Source organism: Bison bison, unplaced genomic scaffold, assembly GCF_000754665.1.
Source record: "Bison bison bison isolate TAMUID 2011002044 unplaced genomic scaffold, Bison_UMD1.0 scf7180017864110, whole genome shotgun sequence".
Lineage (NCBI taxonomy): Eukaryota > Metazoa > Chordata > Mammalia > Artiodactyla > Bovidae > Bison > Bison bison.
Window position 1 is genome coordinate 238,968 of NW_011494682.1, and position 13,988 is coordinate 252,955.

The following is a 13,988-nucleotide window of genomic DNA, read 5'->3' on the forward strand; positions in this document are numbered from 1 at the left end:
CCAAATAGGAAAAGGAGTATGTCAAGGCTGTATATTGTCACCCTACTTATTTAACTTATATGCATAGTACATCATGAGAAATGCTGGGCTGGATGAAGCACAAGCCAGAATCAAGATTGCCAGGAGAGATATCAATAACCTCAGATATGCAGATGACACCACCCTTATGGCAGAAAGTGAAGAACTAAAGAGCCTCTTGATGAAAGTGAAAGTGGAGAGTGAAAAAGTTGGCTTAAAGCTCAACATTCAGAAAACTAAGATCATGGCATCTGGTCCCCTCACTTCATGGCAAATAGATGGGGAAATGGTGATAACAGTGGCAGAATTCATTTTTTGGGGCTCCAAAATCACTGCAGATGGTGGTTGCAGCCATGAAATTAAAAGATGCTTACTCCTTGGAAGGAAAGTTATGACCAACCTAGATAGCATATTCAAAAGTAAAGACATTACTTTGTCAACAAAGATCCATCTCGTCAAGGCTGTGGTTTTTCCAGTAGTCGTGTATGGATGTGAGAGTTGGACTATAAAGAAAGCTGAGTGCTGAAAAATTGATGCTTTGAACTGTGGTGTTGGAGAAGACTCTTGAGAGTCCCTTGGACTGCAAGGAGATCAAACCAGTCCGTCCTAAAGGAGATCAGTCCTGGGTGTTCACTGGAAGGACTGATGTTGAATCTGAAACTCTAATACTTTGGCCACCTCATGCGAAGGACTGACTCATTGGAAAAGACCCTGATGCTGGGAAAGATTGAAGGCAGGAGGAGAAGGGGATGACAGAGGATGAGATGGTTGGATGGCATCATTGACTAAATGGAGATGAGTTTGAGTAGACTCTGGGAGTTGGTGATGGACTGGGAGGCCTGGCGTGCTGTGGTCCATGGGGTTGTGAAGAGTCAGACACAACTGAGCGACTGAACTGAACTGAACTGAACAGTTGCCTTCTTAAAACATTGGAATGCCACCTTTTGAAATACATTCCATTATTTATATATATTTTTTGCTGTGTTGGGTCTTAGTTGGAGCATGTTGGATCTGGTTCCCTGACCAGAGATGGAACCTAAGCCCCCTGCATTGGGAGCGCAGAGTCTTAGCCACTGGATCACCAGGGAAGTCCCTGAATCCCTGAAATACTTTTCATTTTTTAAAATGCCATGTTAAATAAGAACATATTTTGGATATGCTTGAGAATACACGAAAAATTTGGTTATATGGAAATCTATATCCAGCTATAAATACATTATCTTTATCTGTTGATTTCTGAAGCCAGTGGTGAGAGAGAGCACAGCATGTGGCGAGTATATGGATAGAGACAAAAGGATTTCTTGCTCTGCTCCGAGGCCAGTTTCTCCACTCCTCCCCTGCCCTCACCTTTTCTAGAGTTTTGTTCCGAATCCATCATAAATGTGATGCCAGTGAAGCGCATGTCTCTTCTTCAGAGCCCTGTTCACAGTGTCAATGTGTGTTCCATCTCTGAGCTGCTTCTGTGTAAATAATAAGTGCTGCTTTATCAAAATCAATAGATGCCAGGGTATAGACTAAATATCAAACCTTCAAACTTTTTTCCTGACATAATCACCAGTGCTAACTCTAATTCATTATTTATGTAGCAGAAGCAATCAGCCTTCAAATAAATTAATTTTAAAAAAGTGTGAGTGGCAGTAGAGGAGGGAGGGAAGGTGTTTCTGCTCACATAAAGATGTTAGGATATCAGGAACTCTTATCAAAATTCCTTTTTTGCAAGAGGTTCTCTAAGACTTCTGAGAAAAGCTAACTAATTGGCTCTCTAACTGGCCTCCTGCCGCTGCTGCTGCTAAGTCGCTTCAGTCGTGTCCGACTCTGTGCGACCCCATAGACGGCAGCCCACCAGGCTCCCCTGTCCCTGGGATTCTCCAGGCAAGAACACTGGAGCGGGTTGCCATTTCCTTCTCCAATGCATGAAAGTGAAAAGTGAAAGTGATGTCGCCCAGTCGTGTCCGACTCTTCATGACCCCATGGACTTGCAGCCTACCAGGCTCCTCCGTCCATGGGATTTTCCAGGCAAGAGTACTGGAGTGGGTTGCCGCTGCCTTCTCCGCTAACTGGCCTACTAACAACAGCAAAGAGAGATTCACTGAACTGGACGCTTGTGCTGTGTGTAGCCTTCTAAATATACAATACATTAAACAAAATTTACATTAAGAAATAGTGAATAGGAGGGTGTTTTAAGAAGGAGGGGATATACATATACCTATGGCTGATTCATGTTGAAGTACGGCAGAAACCAACACAATATTGTAAACCAATACCCTCCAATTAAAAATAAGTAAATTTGAAAAAAGGGAACAGAACACAAGAAAACAAAAAAGAAATAGTGGGAAGAGTATTTGGGGATTGGCAGCTACCCAGGCCACTGGGATTTAAACAGTAAAGAGAGAAATACTGATGCTGGTTTCTAGTGAAAAATATCACCTCCAGGTAGGCAATTCACCTGGAGATAGCCAACAACTGGCCGTAGAACTTGGGATACTGTTTGATTGTTCTGGGGGAGAAATGTTTTGAGACTATCACTTAAAAAAAAAAAACACTCTTCATCATAGCTCTAGGGGAGTGTGTCCCACCTTCCATCAGGGAGGGGGCCATAAATATTGAACTAGCAATCTGTATTTTAGTTGTCAAACATATACTTGTACAGTTGCAGATGGATGCTTGAGAATCAGAAAGAGAAATTTATCAAAGATGAGATATGAGAATTTGTTAAGAAGTGGTCCAGCAGTGATGCAAGCAAGACTTCTAGAAGAATGGAAACGAAAGCAATAACAAAACTGATTGGAGATTTTAATCCAAGGAGAAAATGACCCCTGACCTCTCCAGGACTCAGTGATACAGGGAAGTGTTAAGGATTTGAACCTCAGAGCTTAATATTCAAATACAACTAAGATTCACACCTACACATTTAATTGTCCCTATAATTTCCTCCTCTCCACCCTAACCCCGCTCCTTCTAAGTGACTTGGGGAAACAGGGTTATATTTTAATTGCTATTTTAATTGTCATCATATCTTGATTGTTTCTTAAATGGGAATGAGTTCAGGAAATAAGGTTTACATTTTAAAATAGCTTGAGTGTAGAGGATGGACTTCATTTAAAACATGTATGTATGAAAGTATAAACCATGGACAGAGGTGGGCTACAGTCCACGGGGTTGCAAAAGAGTCAGACACAACTTAGCTACTAAACAGCAGCGACAATATTTAATCCTCTCTTATGGCATTACTTACTTCACACATAGATATTAAGCAACTTGTTTATTTAGGGTATTGTGCTAAGTGACAAGTAGGGTACATGTTAAGACCTAGTCTCAGCTCTGAAGAAATTCATCGAGAGAACTGATAAACTATTAATCCGTTTCCAGATTTTTAGTCCTAGGACTGAGTGGTGGTTTGTGTAATGAATTATTCAAGATAGGCTAATTGCTGTAAAAACAAAACAATTCCCAAACTGAGCAACTTACATGTCACAGTTTGTTACAGGTCATTGGGGGGGGAGGGGGGCGTGGTGAGTGAAGGATCTAGTCCATGCAGTAATTTAGAGCCCTGGATTCCTTCTATGGAAGGAATATGCAATATGTTCTATGCCTCTGTATCATGCAAAGTCTTGAAGTCCTTCCTTGGATTCGCTGCATCTGGGCTTCAGTTAGAGGCCAAGCCTGGAAGAGTTTTTCAGTCAGTAGGTTTGAAAGTAATGAATGTCACTTCTACATTCTAATGGTCACATGACCCACTGACTGAAAGGAGATCTGATTATTGCAGTCTTTCTGTGTTCACAGAGGGAAACAAACTTGAGCCTCAGTGATGTACATCATAGTCTATGCCATTGGAAGGAAACTCTCAGGATGACATTTTCTAATTTCTGGGAGCTTCAAATGGGTTTGATTATCAGTCATTAAGTTTCCCACCATTTAGTAGGAAATGAATGCATGGATGACAAGGAACACATCAGTTGTCTACTGCATACCTGAGCACATATGTGCCAGGTTGCTTCAGTCATGTCTGACTCTTTGCAACCCTATGCACTGTTGCCTGCTAGGCTCCTCTGTCCATGGGATTCTACAGGCAAGAATACTGGAGTGGATTGCCATGCCCTCCTCCAGGGGATCTTCCCAATCCAGGGTTCGAACCCACATCTCTTAAATCTCCTGCGTTGGCAGGCGGGTTCTTTACCACTAGTACCATCTGGGAAACCCATTATGATCTCAATGAGCCCTCAAACAAGCTACTTCAATGGGTATTATTCCAGATTACATATGCAGTTGCTGAAGCTAGGAGAGATTAGGCAGCTTGCTTGAGGATAGTTAGAGAATATTGATGGAATAAGTATAGGTCCCCATGGGTGTTTCCAAGGCTTTTGCTCTTTCATTATCTCTGAAGTATGAAGTTTTGTTCAGGATGAACAAATATTTGTTGAATGAATGAAAAGGTGAAAGAATTAAGTTATACAAAAAGACAAAAGTAAGCAGTTCTGAAAATAAGAAACATTTATGGGGTTTAATAAAGAAGAAGAAAAAATAAAAGAAAAAGTAAAATGTGTGTGCTTAGAATGATAAGTAATAGATGCTCATCACTTAGCATCCTAATCCTAGGAAGCAGTGATTGGTTCTTTTGTTTTTAAACCATTCATTCATTCAATAGCCATTTAATGAAAGCCAACCATGTATATAGGATACTCTGGTGGCTCATTTAGTAAAGAATCCACCTGCAGTGTAGGAGACCCTGGTTCGATCCCTGGGTCAGGAAGAGCCCCTGGAGAATGGAATGGATAGCTACTCTAGAATTATCGCCTGGAGAATTCCATGGACAGAGAAGCCTGGCCGGCTACAGTCCACGGGGTCACAAAGAATTGGATATGACTTAGCGACTTTCACTTCACTTCAACCACGTATATGTAACATGCGGGGATAAAGAAGACATAGTTGTTTCCCTCATGAAGCAACTTTACACACACATGACGTATGAATAACCGCTCTTGTACAGCTTTTGTTGGATTTGGGCAGCCCTTTCATTTTTCTGCCTGCTGTGGTTGAACCTACCTAATGAGAGCTTTGTCCTTTCCAGGCAGAGGAAGAATTCCTTCTTGTAAAGCAGGGATTTGAGAATTATTTTATTTGAGGAAGTGCAGTAATAAGAAAATTGTTTCTTATAACTGAAGCCTTCCAACCACCAGTCTGCTTTTCTTGAAGTTGTTGGATGGCTTCTCCCAGACACAAAGGAGAGCATAACATTTAACTGTAATATCCAAAAGCTTCTTTGGAGTAGTGTGGTTAAATAGGTTCTTAAAGGTTGAGGTTACATCTTTTCAGCTCAGCAAAATTAGCCTCTATCAGCTTATATATGTGCATCCTTCTTAACTAAATGTGGTGATTTTTCATTTCCTAAATTGATCTGTGGCAGAAAGATCTCTATGACTGGGGATGTGAAGAGGAAATGTCAGGTGCTGGGCCAGACTTTTTCACTAACTCTGCAGCTGGAGAGTCCCTGAATGAAAACTACACCATAAAATACAACATTACAAAACAAACAAACAAACCCATGATTATTTCTTTAAAAATAAGATTCTAATTATAATTTTAACACATATTGAGGTGCTAATCTATAACACAATTATTTTTAAGTCAGATTAAGTTCACTATATTCAGTAGCCAATGAGCTAATCCTTCTCCATATATACCATCTCTTTCTGAAGTTCTCTGATATGTCAGTTTGGAAAAGCAGCTTTCTCCTGTTGAAGTGTTAATCAGATGTATTTAATTTTTTGGTCACTTGAAAATGTTATTAAATCACATCAATATTTCTTGAATGTTTCCAGAATTACTCACTTTGTTCTCTTTGTATGGGTAAATTAAATTTTCTTTTTCTATCATGCAAAAAATAATCATCTAGCGTTTCTATGTATCAGGCCCTGTACTAGGAATAATCTATGAACCAACTGGAAAAAGTCCCTATCTTTGACCTTGGCTCTAGCAGAGGGAGATAGACAATAAACACTAAGAGTAGTACATTATGTGGCTTATGTTTTTAGGGTAGCCCTCCTTGAGAAGGTGACTTTAGAACAAAGACTGGAAGGAGATGAGGGAGTAACCCTGCGTATATCTTGATGAAGAGGCTTCCAGACAGCAGGAGCGCTCGCTGCAAAGGCCCTGAGGCAGGATCATGCTTGGCATATTTGAGGAGCGGGGAGGTCAGCGCCTGGAGCAAAGAGGGAGGGGAGATGAGCTCAGAGGGATAAACAGGGCCAGTTGACAGCGGAGGCGTAGGCCATTGTGAAGATCCTGGCTTTCATTCTGAAGGAAGTAAGGATTTCGGAATTTCGCTCCATCTATTTTCTTCTGTTCTAACCCTCTTTTGCTGTCAGACATTTTTGTAATATTTATAATGGTGTTATTAGTAGTCTCCAATCATACATAGGGCTTCCCTAGTGGCTCAGTCCATAAAGAATCCTCCTGCAAAGCAGTATACCTGGGTCTGATCCCTGGGTTGGGAAGATCCCCTGGAGGAGGGCATGGCAAACCCAGTCCAGTATTCTTGCCTGGAGAATCCCCATGGACAGAGGAGCCTGGAGGGCTCCAGTCTATGGGGTCGCAGAGTTGGACACGACTGAGCGACTACACACACACAGTCAAGAATAAATTCAAAGTTTTATCTGGTATCTGTTGCCTACAGAATACAAAATAGAGACTGCTACAGCTTACTTATGTAAACAAACAATTTTCTCTTTGTAGGATTTCAAGTGGTCAGGAGATTTCTGCATTCTGATTGACTGACTGCTTGTGACCCAGTCAGTCCAAATATCAGCCTGGATGTACATTTACAGAGTGCCGATTTTAGTATCTCATCTTCCAATGAAGTCATATTTGCACATTTTGTAACTTACTGATTCTATTTCTTCTAGATGGATCTTTGAACCTTTACATTTTAATCAGTTTTCCCAGATGAAAGCTTTCTCCATGTATGCAATGACTCCCTTGTATGTTTGATAACAGGAGAAAGCATGTGTTTTAAAGTTTACATCCTCCGCCCTTCCGTGATGGAGGTGTGGGACCCGTCATGTGCTATGACAGAGTATTCTGTGTTTTCCAGTTAGCTTCAGAGGGTGTTTTAGATATCGCCCCACAGGCATGGTCTGGAGACGTCGTTGCCCAGGTTCCCCTATTCTCTTCAGGGTAACGGCCAGGTAGTTAAGTGTGTGAACCCATGGAGTTACGTGCTCCTGACTTCAAGTACTGGATCCTTTTGAGGAGAAAAGTTGTGGTTCTAGAAGAGCCACAGATTTTCCAGCTGCACACAATTTCACACAGAAACCTTGAGAACTGAATAAGATTTATCTGAGTTTGATCATAACTGCATATAAAAAAGTTTTCATAATCTATAAACTCCTAGAAGATAACATAGGAGAATAAATTTATGATCCTTTTTTGTTTAAGGAGTCCCAAATACATTTTTATTTTCAACACTTAGGCTTTTCTCCTCTGTGTCAGCTCTCTTGGGAAACAACCAATAATTACTTTTTGGAGTCAGTAATTTAAATTGTGTACTCTTCTCAAACCAATTTCTGTCCCCATTAAATTGCTTCCTTCAGCTCAAGAAAAAGATTGCTTTAGTACACAAATATTTTAAGATTCAAAACAGTTTTTTTGAAATGTGAAATATCATTAGAAAATGAAAGGCAGGATAGCCACAATCGTTAACACTACTTTAATTAGCTATTATTTATATATGCTGTCTTATACTATACTGAAGAATTAGTTATTTCATTATCATTCTTCATTTTCATTCAAAGTTTAAATATTGAAAGAATCATTTAAATGCCTTCTTAATTTCTTTGCCAATTCATACACATTATGACTCAATATAAAAGTTCACTGCTTTGTTTATGAAATTTAGATTCCACTGAGATTGAAAGTGAATAAGAACTAAAGAGCCTCTTGATGAAAGTGAAAGAGGAGAGTGAAAAAGTTGACTTAAAACTCAACATTCAGAAAACTAAGATCATGACATCTGGTCCCATAACTTCATGGAAAGGTCCACCTAGTCAAAGCTATAGTTTTTCCAGTAGTCAGGTATGGATGTGAGAGTTGGACTATAAAGAAAGCTGAGCACTCAAGAATTGATGCTTTTGAACTGTGATGTTGGAGAAGACTCTCGAGAGTTCCTTGGACTGCGGGGAGATCAAACCAGTAAATCCTAAAGGAAATTGGTTGTGAATATTCAGTGGAAGAACTGATGCTGAAGCTGAAACTCCAATACTTTGGCCACCTGATGCAAAGAATGCAATGACACAAGGAATTCCAATGATGCAAGGTCATTGGAAAAGACCTTGATGCTGGGAAAGATTTAAGACAGGAGGAGAAGGGGATGCCAGAGGGTGAGATGGTTGGATGGCATCACCGACTCGATGGACATGAGTTTGAGCAAGCTCCAGAAGTTTGTGATGGACAGGGAAGCCTGGCATGCTGCAGTCCATGGGGTTGCAAAGAGTCGGACATGACTGAGCAACTGAACTGAGATTGTTTACCTATCTGAAACTTCCCAACCAGTTAAGTACCAAGCTCAGCTGGAATTTAACACTCTTCTCATTTTCCCTTTAATACGTTTCTGATCTTGATGTAGGGAAATATTTTTTAAACAATATACACACACACCTTTTGGAGAATGTAATAAGCACTCTGGGCCTTCTTCTCCAGCTTCCTAAATTTTGTTTACAACATGAGGGAGTTTGTGGATCTTAAAAACTATTGAGGTAGGTGTCTCATAATGAGGAGACACTAGACAGAAGTCTCTGTCTCTCTATATATATCAGTGAGGATAGGTTAGAGGATGTTTCAGTAAGAAACAAAGCTGAAAATTTCATTGGCCTAAGACTAAAAAGTTTATTTTTTACTCATACTTCATTTTCATTGTGTGTCAGCTGGAGGTCTCTGATTCAAGTTACCCTCACTCTGGGATCAAAGCTGGAATAGCAGCTAGAATGTGGAAGGTTGCTAGTTGCTCTTGGGGGGTCTCAGCAATAATGCAACATTCTTCCTGGAAGTGACATACATCACTTCTGCCCCCAGCTCTTCTATTAGAACTAGTTATTTGGCCCTGCCCAAGCAGAATGGGAAGTACAATCGTTCCATATACCAGGAAGGAGAAAGACTAGAAGCATTTCAGGAACAATACTGCTGACCATCATGTGGGACCACTCCTACCTCAACTAGGAAACAATTTTGTACTTTCTGAGATCCCATTTTCCCTTCCTACATATAGTCTTTAATATTTTTCTCCACTTTCTAACACAGTGTCTTTCTTCCTAGGAAGGGGATATCTAAAATAATTAAAAACAAATCTTAGTAACTGTGAGCTGACATGAAAGGCACAGATAAATTTCATATCAAAATCTAATTATCATTCAGTTGTATAAGGTGATGGGCAATTAGGACATTAAGTATGTAATAACTAGTCAGGGGAGAAGTCTATTTGATAGTAGGAAGGAAAGGTATCAAGGTAGCTACAGACTAGACTAGTTGGTGATCAGTATGCTCTGATTTACTTCCTGTTTACAGCTGGTGTACATTCTGATTTGGCGAATACATCCATTCTGATGTATTTTTCATGTCATGCCTGTTCCAAATACTTTGAGTATCATCTCTAGTTAGTAGAAATAAGTGAATTAAATTAGTGAATTTAGGAGAAAAGACAGGTCAGCAGGAACTTATGAAGATATAGACAAAACATGTAAGTCAGAAGAACTATGAAATGTTTTACCATCTTACGTCTATAAAATTGAGATGAGTCAACAGCATAGTTGGAATTTGATCAGTTAGAAGATCCAACTGAGGCTGACCTTATGTCCTCCTGGTTGCCCTGGCAACAGGGCCCCCTTCCCATATTAGCAATATTATAGGGTGAGTGAAGTAAGAATTGGGGATAGAGAAATATGTGTTCATGTCAACTTCTACTTATGGGAAAGTTAGGGGAATAGTTTACTAAAGCTTTTATGTTTACTAAAGCTTAATAGTTTACTAAAGTTTTCATGAGCTCATGAAAGGGAAATAATTTCAATTAAAAACTAAAAAGAAAAAAAAATTAAGTATGCCCTAAGCCTTAAAGCTCCTGGGCATAGCACTCCATATAGCAAAATTTCTTTCCTGACTTTTGCTGAAGGCAGGTAGATAGTAAATCATATGATTGCATATCTACATTCTCTCTTCCACCATAATCCAGAAAAAGCACTGGATTGGAAAACTGTGACCTGTGTAAACTGGCTTGTATTGGAGCCATCTGTTGTGTGGATTGCTCTGCCTGCTCTTAATGTTCCTTAGGAAATTCTCATTTGCCTGAAAGGGTCAAGAAGGAGTCAGAACAACTTTCCCCATATTTTCTGTGAATTTATTTTGTTTTTGTTGTTATTTTTAATTTTTGGAAGTGGAAGTGAAAGTTACTCAGTAGTGTCTGACTCTTTGCGATCCCATGGACTGTCCATGGAATTCTCCAGGCCAGAACATTGGAGTGGGTTGCCTTATCCTTCTCCAGGGGATCTTCCTAATCCAGGGATTGAACCCAGGTCTCCTGCATTGCAGGCAGATTCTTTACCAAATGAGCCACAATTTTGGCTGTGCTGGGTCTTTGTTGCTTTGGATGTATTTTCTCTAGTTGCAGTGAGTTAGGACTACTTGGTTGAAGTGTGCAGGCTTCTCATTGTGATGGCTTCTCTTGTTTCGAGGCACAGACCCTAGGTATGTGAGTTCAGTATTCGTGGCACATGGGCTTAATTGCCCCATGGCAAGTGGAATCTCCAGGGATCAAACTACATTGGCAGGTGGGTTCTTATCCACTGTGCCACCAGGAAAGTCCTAGCTAGCTTTGTTTTTAATGTTGTCCTTGCTGCTACTGCTGCTGCTAAGTTGCTTCAGTCGTGTCCAACTCTGTGCAACCCCAGAGACGGCAGCCCACCCGGCTTTCCCGTCTCTGGGATTCTCCAGGCAAGAATACTGGAGTGGGTTGCCATTTCCTTCTCCAATGCATGAAAGTGAAAGTGAAAGTGAAAGTGAAAGACTCAGTCGTGTCTGACTCCTAGTGATCCTGTGGACTGCAGCCTACCAGGCTCCTCCGTCCATGGGATTTTCCAGGCAAGAGTACTGGAGTGGGTTGCCATTGCCTTCTCCAATGTTGTCCTTAGGTGTATTTTATTCTTGCCAAGTACTTTCCAAATTTTGAAAACAGAATTTTTGCATTGCATATTTGGGGGCAACATATTTTAGTTTCCTTTGGTGGACTGTCTACAGTAGCTGTAAAAAATTTTTAAAAAAGGGTGAGAGAAGCATCAGTTTGCTGATCATACAGGTCAGAGGTACAGAAGCAATCCTCAAATCTTCCATAGTGTTCAGCTTTCTCACCAGAACAAAGGGTTTCATCAAGGCTCCAAGACAGTGAGATGATTTCAGTTCTTTAGCCTTGCTCTCTATGTGTGTATATTTTTCCAGCCACTTAGCAGGACAGACATTATGATTTTCATGGGCATCTGGCAAAATTGATTTAATTTATCTCCTTCCTCCAAAAAAGTATTGAGAATTATGTTTTATGTTGGTATGAAGTGTCTTAGCATGCATACACATCTAGCACACAAAGATTAATATTAAGGCTTCCCTGGTGGCTCAGTGGTAAAGAATCCATCTACAAATACAGGAGATGTGGATTTGATCCCTGGGTCAGGAAGATCCCCTGGAGAGGTAAATAGCAACCCCACTCCGGTATTGTTGCCTGGGAAATCCCATGGACAGAGGAGCCTGAAGAGCTATAGTCCATGGGGTTGCAGAAGAGTCTGACATGACTTAGCAACTAAACAACAATAAAGACAAATATTATATTTTAAAATATTTTCTGATCTATAAGTTTATTTTCTCTCTGCTTCTAAAAGAAATTAAAACATTCTCATGAGCAGTTGGAGAGAACAGAAGAGTTATAATATAGTTATATAGTTATAATATAGTTTATATATTTATATATTTATATATATTATATATTTATATATATATAATATAATATAGTTATAATATAGGTTGTCACACTTTATTGAGGGAGAAAGTGATGGTTCTGAGAAAGCTTAGGGGAAGAGTACCTAACTCAGATGAAGTGAAATCACAGTTGAAGATTGTAGGGTAAGTAGAAATTAGCAGATGAAGAAAAGGAAGAGGAGTGGGGGAGGAGGAGCAAGAGGGGAGCATGGGAAGATCTCAAGCTGCCAGAAGAGAGTGTAAACATTGGGTGGGCGGCAAGGAGGGTCACAGTGGGGAAAAGAGGGTGCATTAGAGGAACCACAGAGAGTTTGGTATAGATGGAACATAGTACTATGGGGGAAAAAGGAGAATCTAGAGAGTTGGGCAGAAACCATAAAAACAGGGTGTTGAAAATCATGATGAAGGTTTGAACTTTAATATAAAAGCAGCAGGGAGCCATGAGGAGTTTTAAGCAGCGGGGTGACATGTTTGTGTTTGCATTTAAAGGTCATCCTGATTTTAGGATAGACTGAAAAGAGAAGAGTATATGTGGGGGAGAGATAAGGGTCCATTGCCATTAATCCAGGCAAAGAAAATGGTGAGGACTTGAGCTATACTAATGGCAGTGTCTATGCAGAAAAACAGATGTGTCTGAAAGATATCTTTCTCGGAGTTCTCATTGACAAGAGGTGTGATAGACTGTGGAAGCTGAGAAACCATACCCCGGTTTGGGGTGTGCATGCTCAGGTGCTCAGTTGTGTCCAACTTTTTGTGACCCTATGGACTGTAGCCAGCCAGGTTCCTCTGTCCATGGGATTCTCCAGCCAAGAATACTGGAGTGGATTGCCATGCCCTCCTCCAGGGGAATCTTCCCCACCCAGGTATCAAAGCCACATCTCTTGTCTCCTGCATTGGCAGACAGATTCTTTACCACTAGCACCATCTGGGAAGCCCACCCTGGTTTGCGGGCTAATACAATTTATTTGTGGTATTGTTCAACAAAAGAGAGGGACTAGAAAGCGAATTGAAATAAAAATCACAGGGAAGATCTTTGCAGATTAACACTGAATTCAGCCTGATCACATCTAGGTGTGATAATCCTATAAAACTGATGCCCAATTTGGCCTCTATCATAACTACGTACGTGGTAGCACCATTCTGTACAATTACCTTATCTCCTTGTCTTTGTCCTCTTCCTTTCATCCTATAAGCGTACCATTTTTCACTCCAACTCCCATGCCTTTATAGAAGAAATGGCCCCAGAACGCCAGTCTCACAGTAGGGCTGTTTTCAGTAGGAGACTCAGGCAGGATCAGCAGCTCTGGCAGCACCTTGCTCTGGCTATTGGATGAAAGCCCTAGACAAGAATGTGCTGCAGTTTATTTGGGCATCACTTGATTTTTGAATTGGCCAAGGAACACTATTGCCTTAGCAATTTGCAGAGAAAAGCAGATTGTTACTAAATTTTCACCACACAACCTCTAAGGCTGCCAAACTTGCCTCAATCTGGACTAGAGGTGATTCCATCTTGGGTTAAATTTAAGGGAAAGAATCCTGGAGTGGTGAGTGAGTGAGTGGAAGTTTAAGGATACAAGTCCTATCAGATATTTTCTCTGAAGATGGTGTTTTTCTCTGAAAAAAGATTATTGCTTCTTTTTCTTTTCCCCATCCTTCTCCTTTTTTCTCCTCTCCCTCCTTCTTTAACATGCACTCTCCATCTCCTCTAATTGTGTCTTGCAATCCACAGATGTTTGCCTGGCAAGTATGATTAAGGCAGTCAGAAAAATGAAACAGCAGCCGAGAATTCAGTGTGCCAGGTACTGGGGCGTGAGCTTTAAAGGAGGCAGTGCTTTCCCAGTGCCTGGTGAACAGTGAAAATGTTTTACTCCCAATCCTCCTTTTTTTGGAGGGGGGTTGTTAGAAGAGGGTTGGGTGGGAAAGTTGGGTTGGACTGGAAAAAGGGAAGAAGAACTGCGGAAGTG